The sequence below is a fragment of the Triplophysa rosa genome, linkage group LG23 (genome assembly GCF_024868665.1).
Source record: "Triplophysa rosa linkage group LG23, Trosa_1v2, whole genome shotgun sequence".
Taxonomy (NCBI): domain Eukaryota; kingdom Metazoa; phylum Chordata; class Actinopteri; order Cypriniformes; family Nemacheilidae; genus Triplophysa; species Triplophysa rosa.
In genome coordinates, this window is record NC_079912.1 from 7,457,591 (window position 1) to 7,469,063 (window position 11,473).

The following is an 11,473-nucleotide window of genomic DNA, read 5'->3' on the forward strand; positions in this document are numbered from 1 at the left end:
CTTAATATTAAACTGTGTCAATATAGCTAAGGTTAACATCCACCGCACACGTTCAACTATACACCAGATTCAGGACCTGAGTGATTGGCATAAAATGTGACTATTCTTAGTTTTTTAAATAAATTGTTCATGTGCTGTCAAGTTCCTTGACACTCTACCCAAAAAGAATAAACAGTGGCTTTATCCTGTGTTGACTGTCAAAACTGAAAAAATCTTTCAAGACCGTCTGATGTGTCTAGCATAATTCTGAATTTCTATAATGATTATCAACAATTTGATATTCCTTTGAGCAAAATTATCAACAATTTGATATTCCTTTGAGCAAACAACAAAAAAGATCATTGCATAAACGTTTGCATACATTTTGTATTTATATGTTGACCACCACAGCGCAAAATACAGGTTTAAACCAGAAATAAGTTTTGACAGATGTTTGTCATGTTTGTGAAGCAGACAATATATCTATCCAATAATTTTCTTAATTATATTTTTGAGTTACATTTTGTTTTAGACATGAAATTGTTATATAAAGGAGGAGAACATAAATGGCAAAACCTCAAATCAAAACTCAAACTCGGCTTAGCATATTATGTCAGAGTACTGCTCGCAAGGCTATGGCTCCAGCTTATCTAGCCAAATAATAATGTCCAATGTTGACCCGAGTCAATGGTAATACACTTATTATGCATTGGCTTGCTGAATCAAAGCGCATCTTGATATAAATAAAAGAGATACAAGCTGTATCCACATCCGCATGTAAGTCTTTCCACTTTTTTATACGCAACATCCTGGAAAACTTGACAGCCCCTAATGTTCAGATATGATGAAAATGTATGCATGTATACTTCTATTCCGTGACAGACTGTGACAGACATTAATCAATAGGGTATTAACAGGCAGTGCATCAACATGCATCTACTAACATCATCAGTCAGCACCATTTTCCCATTTTCAGCATGCACCTTTTATCATTTTTACACAAGTGGGACTCGGAGCCTTCAAAGAGATCCTGCCTGAAAGCAAATAAGGGAAAAAACATGGAGGAAAAGGTAAACGAAGAAGAAAAATAAATCCACAACTGACAAGACCTGGAGCAGAAGGTAACAAATAGCCGCAGCGTCAGAGAGCGCTAAGCCAGGGCATTTTCTCTCATTTCAGCAAGATGAGATGAAGAGCTGCCCCGTGCCTTCATCACTCTACTGGGGCGAGTTCTTTTGGAAATTGAGAGATGCTCTGCCAGATAATGTAGCCTTTGTATTACTCTGCTAGCAGGGTGGCCTGCTAATACCAATCAGGGGCCCTGGCTTTGTAAAAGGCTCTATTAAGACAGAAATGTTTCAGATATCGACCCATAACAAACTCAAATACAGCCTTTGTCCTAAGACAGTAAATCAATGACATTGGTTGGGACGTATGTTTGAAGAGTTTGGTTGATTTTAAAAAAAGAGAGTTTCCGCCAAAATCAGTATTGCATCAGGTCGGTATTGAGAAGTCACTTTTTAATTTTACGCAAAATGCGATATCCGCCGTGTTATTCTGTCATGTTTTCTTCCTTTCTTTCCAAACCGCAATATACGCCAGTCTCACTTCTCTGCAGAATGCGATATATCCGCTCAACCAATCACAGCACACCATTCCATGCATTGTAAACAGTAATGGCGGCGCTCTGAATACGGTCGGCATCCTAGTTTCCCTGATCTACACTCTAAGAAGAAAAGGTTCAAAAATTAACCTTTTGAGGTTCCTGGAGATTGCAACTGTGGGGGAAGCTTAAAGGTTCATTTTTGAACCTTTTTAAAAAGGTTCCAATTGGAACCCTCTCTTAAAGGTGCATTAAAGAACCAGCAGGTTCCTTTTGGAACCCCTTTTAATCACCATTTCAGTAGTATTATTACTATTGTTATTATTATTATTATATTACACATTACACTATAACAACATTTCATAACACGTGACACACTATGATTCTCCATTAAATATTTATTGCGTACATGCAAACATTTCAGATAAAACACAAAATAACAATACATTTTATTTAACATCTGATTGTGATATGTATAACAGTAACAAAGTAAAATAATTATGAAATAAAGCACGCCCACCTCACTGCATACATTTATTTAAACACACAAAAATGCCCATTTTAATCTGTAATATGTGATCATATTTGATCATGATTACTCACCATCATATTCCAAACCCTCCTGACTGTCTTTCCTTAGCTTTTGACTGGTGTTTTTGTATGTAAGTGAACGGTGAATTTGTCAGTCAGTAACATTCTTCCTAACATCAGCCATAAACAGAGAGAAAGTCCATTAACTGTTGTATGCGTGCAGAGCTGTGTAAATCCCATGTTGTATGATCCTTCAGTACTGCAGGGTGACAGGACCACAGTCTGTTTTTTGAAAAAGTGCAATAATAAATAATACAAATACAGCACGAAAAAAAACATTTAGAAATTACCTTTTTCCCATCAGCTGCCACACTGCACTGATGTAGGCTTCACTGACACCTGAGAGAAAGAAAAACAGACAAATTAATAAACTAACAATTAACTTTAACATCTTCAACTCTGTAATTTCAGATTTAGATTTTAACGATATCTCACACAGATCACAGTAGAGGGATATGTATCATCAGTAACATCAAGATGCCACAGCCTGAGGTAATGATAAGGATCAGTCATTCATGTTCATATTGCTGTTATTGTGTATTGCCCAAAGATTTGGACACATTTTATTTTGGTGTTTTAGCATCATTGTTTCAAGAACTATAATAAATACATCCCCTTAAAACTGACCAAAAATACTGAATAGAGATAGAGGCAAGAAACCTGAATAATATGTTATTTACCTGTGATGGTAATCCAGATCATTAAGGAAAACTTGCTCAGCGTCTTGCACGCACAAATTCTGCAGCACAGCCAAACCAGTGTATGATGGCCTACTAAATACAAAATGTTCATTTAAATATACCTTTATACTAATACAGAATAGCAAACCAGTTTACTCAGATCTCTTCATAAATTCACCATCATAGACATGATGTTTACATACCGTACAGTGGGCTTTAAAAGTGCAGAGCAGGAGAAGGCACAAATGCATAACATGGGTGGACACAGATCAGTGAAACTCATTTGTGTTATGTTGTGTCCTCTTCAGTAGGGGAGACCGGGTATGGTTGTAACACGGGTCAGTTGTAACACTTCCAATCTCTCCAATCAGGAACTAGTTACAAATCACCTGATTCACTTCACACATGCTCAGTTAAGTCCTTATTTCACATGCGAGAAAGTAGAGCAGTGTGGCAGACACAGCCGGTGTTAGAGGGAAAAATCTAAATTTGAGGTAAGAAAGTAAGTTTTTTTACTCATCTTATTTTTGTGATGGCAATGCCTGATGTGTAATTAAACTAATCAAAGTAAAATTATGTTAATTGTGTATCTGCGTCGATGTTTTTCATGCAAGTTGTTCATGCTAATGTTTTAGCAGTTAGCTGTAAGGTGAGCTAATTCATGGCTATAAGACTCTGGGTCAGTTGTAACAACAAGACTCTGGGTTAGTTGTAATATCATTGAAACATGTTACAACCAACCCCAAGCAAATTTAGTTGAATTTTTATGTTTTAATTTCAGTATGCCTAGGTATTGGAAGAGACAGACAGACAGACAGAGGGGTGTCTCTTGAGATTTTGAAGAGAGCATCAGATGATGTGAAACAGCTTGGAAAGTCCTGAATTCAAAAATTCGAAGCCAAAAGAAGGTTGGGTTAAGTGTTTGACCTGTTCTCTGTGGGCCCATGAAGCCTGCACTCCAGGAGTGCCATACACATGTCACCACTGTGACTCTGATTGTGACTAACAATGTATTACAAACACAAACAATGTGTTACAATTTTATGTTATTATGGACAGTACTGTGACTGCCTTTATCAAACATGTTTACACACACAGACATACACTATGTTCAAATGTAATGCTATTATAGACAATACTGTGACTGATATTAACAAACATGTTTACACACACAAACAATGTTCAAGTGTTCATGTTTAATTTTATTCATTTTATTATGGTCATTAATGTGACAGAGTTACAAACTTACAGACACACACACATGAATGTTAGATGTTCAGTTTTATGAGGATGATGCTAATGTAACACACACACACACACAAATAGTGTTCAATTGTTGAAGCTGATGCACATTTGCAAATTTTATTCAGCTTTGTAACACACACACACTCACACTAGTTACACTAAAAAGTCAGTGTTAAATAAAAAGCTTTAATATCCATTTTTTTGTCATAATTCTTATTACATTTTGTTACATATTACCCCGGTGGATATTCTATTGTTACATCTTACCCCAGGGTATGTTACAACTAACCCAGACTATGGGGTGATTTGTAACATGTCACTCCTTGTGTTTGAAACTAAACCATGCTTTTTCTGTTTGTGCTGCAAAGATAACAGCTATGTTATTTAATAGCAGACACTTGGAACTAGTTTGATTTGCATTTTGAAGGCACTGGCTTAAAAAAACTCCAAGATGCAGACAGAAATGTAAAAAATGTTACAACCATACCCGGTCTCCCCTACTCCTTCAGGCCACAAGGCTTTCTCAATAAAATGTATTATTCACAGATTATGCATTTATCAATTTAGATCAAACATTACCTGTAGCATGTTCCTTGTGGTTAGGCATAAATGGAGATTTTTTTTACATTTTTTTAACATTAAACACATAAATCTTTATTAACATTCAGTACTTACGCTCTGAGCGTTGTCCATATTTGGTTGCTAGAAATGCGCTTCATCCATTTTTCAGGTGCGTTGTCACCTGCGTCTTAGCGTCTTTCACCCTTTCAGTGATATGTGTTTATCCTTTTCTCTACTTAAAAGAAAGTGAAGGGGTGAAATAATTAACACAAATGTTGCCACTGTAGCACTATACATCTCTCTTTATAACTTTTACACTGTCCTAAATAGAAAAAAGGTCACTTTGAAATCGGTTAACTAACAGAGCTTTAGTCTGTATTTTAATGTACAGTAACCATGTTACATTTCATTTGTTTTATTTTCATGTTTTCATAAAGGTCAATTAGTAATTTTGTTAAGTCTTACCTCAGATATTCGAGCATTTCATCTCAGTTCCTGCGCTCGCGCAGCAGAGTTTGTAACGGTTTTTTTTAGCTGGGCCACGGGCGCGAGAGACATTTGAACGCAAGACTTCGTTCGAGGTGAAGTCGAGTTGAAATATCCCACTTCCGACCTCGTAGCGTTCCAGTCAAATACTTGACAGTTTCGCATAAGTTAGCTCCGCGCTAATGTCACTGCAAGCATTTTGGATCATGTAAGGCGTCTCCCTGCGCTCGTGCTTGATTGATCATAAATCGTATGTCCGACTATGAGCGCAGTTTCCGATGTTATTTCCAAGTAGTATTTGGGAAGAAGCATTGCTTGAACGTAGCATTCTCTCTTGAACTCACAAGTCTACATCATTTCTGATGTTTGAAATAAGTTAAAACGATTGAAGATGCTTTTCTCTGTGTTTTTCATGGGGAAATGACATGTTTATTGTTCGAGATGGTGGTGTCCACCTCTCAAATTGTTTGTGTATTTTAATTTTTATATATATGAATCTTTAAATATGACTAACGTAAATGTAAACTAAAGTAGGCTACAATGATTATAATAAAATGATATTAATAATGATAATAATAACATCAACAACTAAACAGCAGAAAATCTAGTCCATCTCAGAAAAGGTTAAAAAAGGAACCTTGGTAACAGGCCAGGTTCTAATTTGAACCCTTTTGCCACAACAGAGGTTCTAAAAAGAACTTCTAACAGTATACCAAATAACAAAGGTTACTTATAGAACTTATAAATTCAACTTTGAACCTTTTTAATTATTAGAAGTTCATATTTGAACTTTAAAGTTCTTTTTCTAACTCTAAAGGTTCAATCTCTTCTAAGAGTGTACTTTGTACTTTGTGTTCAACAAACAAACAAAAAAATGAATGATTTTGACGGCATTGATGAACCTGTGCTGGTTTCTGCGGTGGGGAAGAAACGTAAGACATCGAAATCTAATCATTTACGTGAGGAGATTAAGAAGATGAAGCACTAATTTATAGCATTAAAAAGATGACCCGTTGAATTCATTTTCGGAGCGATGACTGATTGAATGTATTTTTAGTCCAGTGCCTGTATGTAAGATTAGTATTGTATTGAGTTCAGAGGCTGTCACATGTGGATCAACTCACTTTGTTGTGTATTTTCAACAGTTTCAATATGAAAAATACATTTTATATTGATTCAATGGATTTATTGCATTTTGAAAAAAAAAATTGTTACGGATTTATTGCATTTTGGAAAAAAGATCAGTTTTTATAATAAATCTTTTAAAATCTAAATCTGGATTTGAATTTTTTATGTTAATAGAACCTAAAGATGCTGAAACTTTGAAACAGAAAATAGAGGTTTTCATCTTGCCACTTTCTTTGTAAAGAAAACACATTTTTACTCAAATTAATCAAAATGGATTTATAGCGTTATGAAACCAAACTCTTCATTTGTTCCATTCGACTGTCATTTTTATGCTAAGTGTGTTAGCATAAAAATGACAGTGCCGCTGTTATGGTACTCTTAAAAAAAGTTGCAACAAAGGGTTATTTTTGGTTCCCTACAGAACAATTTACTCAAAGGTTCTCATAAGAACCATTTGCTTTTTTTATAATTGCAATAAACGTTTTCTTGATGTATTAATATATGTTTAATATTCAATAATGTCCAAGTGCCTGAACTTTCCAAGCTAACAAAATCTGTTCTAAAAAATCCTATTGAGCTATAAAACATTATTTAGGAATGCTTTTAAACTATGTAAGAATAATGTTTTAACACATACGTTTTTATTACGTTTAGCAATGACATACTGATGAAATGCCCTTTTAACTTTAATGCAAGAACGTTTTTGATAACTTGTATAGTGTTAGCTACAGTTCTGAGAGCATTACCTGTTAGCTAAGTACGAGAGCATATATTTCATTAAAGGGAACTCTGCCGAAAAATGAAAATTCAAGTCGTTCGACAACCCTAGGACATCCATTCATCTTCGGACCACAAATGAAGCGCTCCGGGAGCTTTCTGACTCCTGCCACATTGGTAGCAACGCAACTGACATTCTGCACTTTGATTCTCAGTTACATTGCTGTCTATGGGTGGGAGCCAGAAAGCTCCCGAACGTCATCTAAACTATCTTAATTTGGAACCAATTAAACAGAATTTAAAATTTTCACCAGAGTTTCCCTTTAAGTATACACTTCTAGCTAAGTACCAGGGCCTGGTTGCAAGAAACCCCTTAGGGTAAGAAAACCATTAACTCTAATTATTCCACAGCTCGTTGGAATGCTTGATTCTGATTGGCCAGTCGCGACATTTGCAGGTTCGTTGTTCCCAGATAACATAATTATATAATTATATAATAAAATAATTTAACTATTTGGATTTGCTGGCATCTTGTTATATTTGTTCGATCAATCTTTTTAATCAACTCTGAACACTTGTCAGTGTTGTGCATTGCTTTCCTGTCATGGGTGTTTGGGCAACTTTGTAAATATGGCCAGCAGGGACAAAGGAAACTTACTGGTAAGCGAAACACATACATCTCATTTTCAAAAGCAATTAAAACACAGCCTTTAAAACATCTCAACAATTTTCAAATGAAGATGAAGAAGTACAGACACACGTTTGCCTGTGCGTCTGTTCAGTGATAAAGATCGATGGGCACATTATAAAACAAGGATCCCCAGGTTCCATTATACATAAGAGATCTTTGCACTTCTGAAGATATAACTGCGGAGTCGGAGCGCATTTGGTTATTTCTGTAGGGACACTGTGACAGCTTTTGAAAGCGCATGCTCATTGATAAAATAATAAAGGCATTTCATTTAACTTCCCCCTGATGTTAAATGTTTGCACAGAGCACACCGCCCATTGTTAGGTACATCAGAAAGCCTGTTGTTCTGAAACAGAGATCCTTCATTAAACTTCTATGAAAGACGTCTAACTGGATAAAGGGTGGGGTGCCGGAGTACAGCGATGCTTGAGAAGGCTGAATAATTCATGCAACGCAGAAAGGGATGCTTTTAGGTTAAGTGTTTTGAGAATGACTGCAATCGTTTCAGTGACTAAGGCCTTGTTAGTAGCTTTGCTTCGAGCGGCGAGGTGCCGTAAACCTTCGAAGGGGGCCGAGCATGTTCGGCTGAGAGCTTTCTCTGTGTGATGCTGTGACACCTCACAGTTGGAGCACCTTTTAGAATGTGTGGCGTTGTTTAAGTGCAAGGCTGACTTTTGGATCAAGGGAGTTGGCATTAGCCATTAGAAAAAATCCACATGAAGAAATTTCCAGTTGCATCACAATAACGTATAAACCTAGAATGAACATATCACGTCGGTTGTGACCCGTGGAAAGCTGCACGCGGATCGATCCACACAAGGTGAAAAGTGGACAAGCCTAAATCATTTGAACAGCGCTACATGCGTCACTAATGCTATTTTTGAAAACTGACATTGAAGTCGAATAAAATGACATTTTAGTCGTTCGTGTCTAACCTCGCAGCCTCGCAGCAACGCACAAAGCCACGTCAGCTGTTTGTTAACAATAATGACAACAATTTTCTAATCAGAAAGGTCAAAAGCTATTTCAGCCATCAACGCTGTTTTTATGTCTCGCTAGATTCTTGGAAAGTAGTGGGTTACTGAGAGCAAAACATTACTGAAAACATGGTCTTAGAATAGTTGTCATTCTGCAATGTTTAAAAAGTAATAGTTTCCTACATCAGTCCACCGCAACATAGTCGATCCATACTGTATCCATTTCTGTACAAAGCAAACAACACATTTTAAGTGCCTTGTTGTGAAGGGAGTATGTTTCTGTTGTCAGAGATCTATCTTTTAGTCTCTTTCATCTAAAGTATATGTTCAATTTCACCGAGGACATGAAAGGGAAACCAGTGAAGTAATATTGGTACAAATAGTGCAGAAGAAGAAGTTCTTTCAAGCATCAACTCTGAGCCCCCTTACAGAGAAGGAAGATCTTGACTTCATGAGATCTCGTGAAAAGTTCATCAACTGTCTAATCTAACATGTAGCGCAACTTTAAAGTTAAAGTTTTGATTCGTTTTTAAACGTTCAAGTACACAATAATACAGTGTTCATACATGTGAGCACGAATATTACATTCTCCTGCATTTAAAAGGTTGGTGATCACCTCTAAATCCATATGTCATGGGATGACCTCTTCACAGAAAGTGAAAGTTTAAAAGAATATAAAATACATTAAGGCAGTCTGGTTTGTGGTGGAACAGAATTACTCTAGTACTGTTACTTTATTATCACACCCTGTTGCCTGCTTCTATTCCCACTGGTGGTCAAAGTAATTTTGCTTGCTCAAAATGTAGCGTGACCGTCGCTTTTGGGAGCTGCTGAGCTCCAAAAAATGGACCAAAAAAGTGACTAAGCCTGTCAGCGCAGTCATCGTTTTTAGGGGCAATCCAGTTTTATGATTATGATTTTTTTCCATCAAAATAAAAATGAATACATTTAAATACATTTTAAAAATTGCCAGAATGTGTAACATGTGTAACAAATTATAAATCGTACATATATGCTTGCCATTGTAAATCACGGTTGAAGCATTTTTTTATTTGTTCAATAACTGTCTTTTTTCATAAATTGTGGCTTTAACCAAATGGTCCACCCAGCGCAACTAGATTTTTTCTAAGTCAGGACAAAAATGAGAGGCAACATTATGTTTATGAGCACATTAAAGACAATTTTAGCTTTATATTACTGCCCATGAAAACATTTCTTCTAAAGGGCCTTATGGTTGGATTTGCGTACATAACAATTAAGTGGCAGTGTTTGGAAGACTGGCCCTTTCATCTTTTACATTACTCTTTCATTCCACATGAGACTTGTATGTCATTTTAGCATCTGACGTTACATTTAAAAGACAGAGAGAGACAGAGACCCAATGATAACACAATTAGACTCTTCATTTAAATCTCTTGCTTTTGCTCAATGATTTGAATTATAAATATGTGCTTTACATCCTCGTTGCCATACATGCACAATCTATTGATTATTGCCTGCTACAGACATCAAAAGCTACAGTTTATGTACTGTAAAACTTGAGCACAATTTTGCCCATCTGGATGTAGCCATGAAGAAAAACCTCTTGCCGCTGTTGTTTTTGCTTTCTTCCTTACAGGATTATTAAAGGCTGCCTCTGTTTTATTTGATCTCCTGATCGTACATCAGCCATAATAAGTTAGACCGAGGAAACGTAATCGTACTGAGGCTTTGGATGCAGAGCTGGTTTCCTGGACCCCGATAAAGGGGTCAAGAATGGTTCCATCTGCTCCCCACCCTCGAGGGGGTAGCAAAGAGGCTAATGAGGCAGTTTGAAGCTTCATCTTGAGCTTTTCTGTGCCTCTATTTTACCGACTGCGGAATGAAGTTGTCTTTCTAGTTAGCTTTCAAAGGAGAAGGATCTGTAGCCCTGCCGTCATGTCAAATTAGAGAGAGAGAGATAGAGAAGAGAGAGCGAGCAGTGGGTCTGCTGTCATCAGGGCCGGCTGCTCTGATCTTCTCTGCAGCAGACCGCAAACAGGACTCGCATGTTCCAAAACCTCAAACTCCAGGGTGGAGATCCTGGTGTGTCATGCCCTCCAGCGTGAAACTTACCTTAAATTGCCTTTATAGAGATACGGACACGGTTACGTATAGGAGCATCTGCAGCGATACAAACACCGCTTTGCTTAGTCAAAGGAAAGCATGAAACAGACAGAAGGAGGCCCAATGAGCATGTTTCAAAAAGGTTGGATTTTTATATGGCTGGCCATGGTATAACCTTCGCGGGTTCAAATTATGGCTGTCCGAAACCAAGGGCGTTGCCCAGGCGCTAAATGATTTAACAGACATTATTTTTGTATGAAGGCACATCCTGAGGCATCTAACATCTATAGATGCAGAACTAATTCAGGTCAGTTTTGTACGTAAGCAAGCAAATATTTGAAGCTGTCAGTCTATAACAATTTGCCCAACAGTTTATTTATTTATTTTATATTAAATAAATATATATTAATAAATAAATAAATAAAATATATAATATATAAATAATAAATAAAAAAAATATGATAATAAAATGAAATAAAAAAATACAATATTAATTAAAAAGAGATAATATATAAATAACAATAAATAATTATGTTTAAGAAATAAAAAAATCTCACATATTTACATTTAGTCATTTAGCAGACGGTGTTATCCAAAGCAACTTACAGAGAGTTTAAGGAGCAATAAGCGATATGTCATACAGAAGCAATAATACAATAGGTGCTAATACAAAGTTACTAGTTTCAACAAAAGCCAGAACAATACCTGTTGAGAGAAAGAGAGAGGGTTA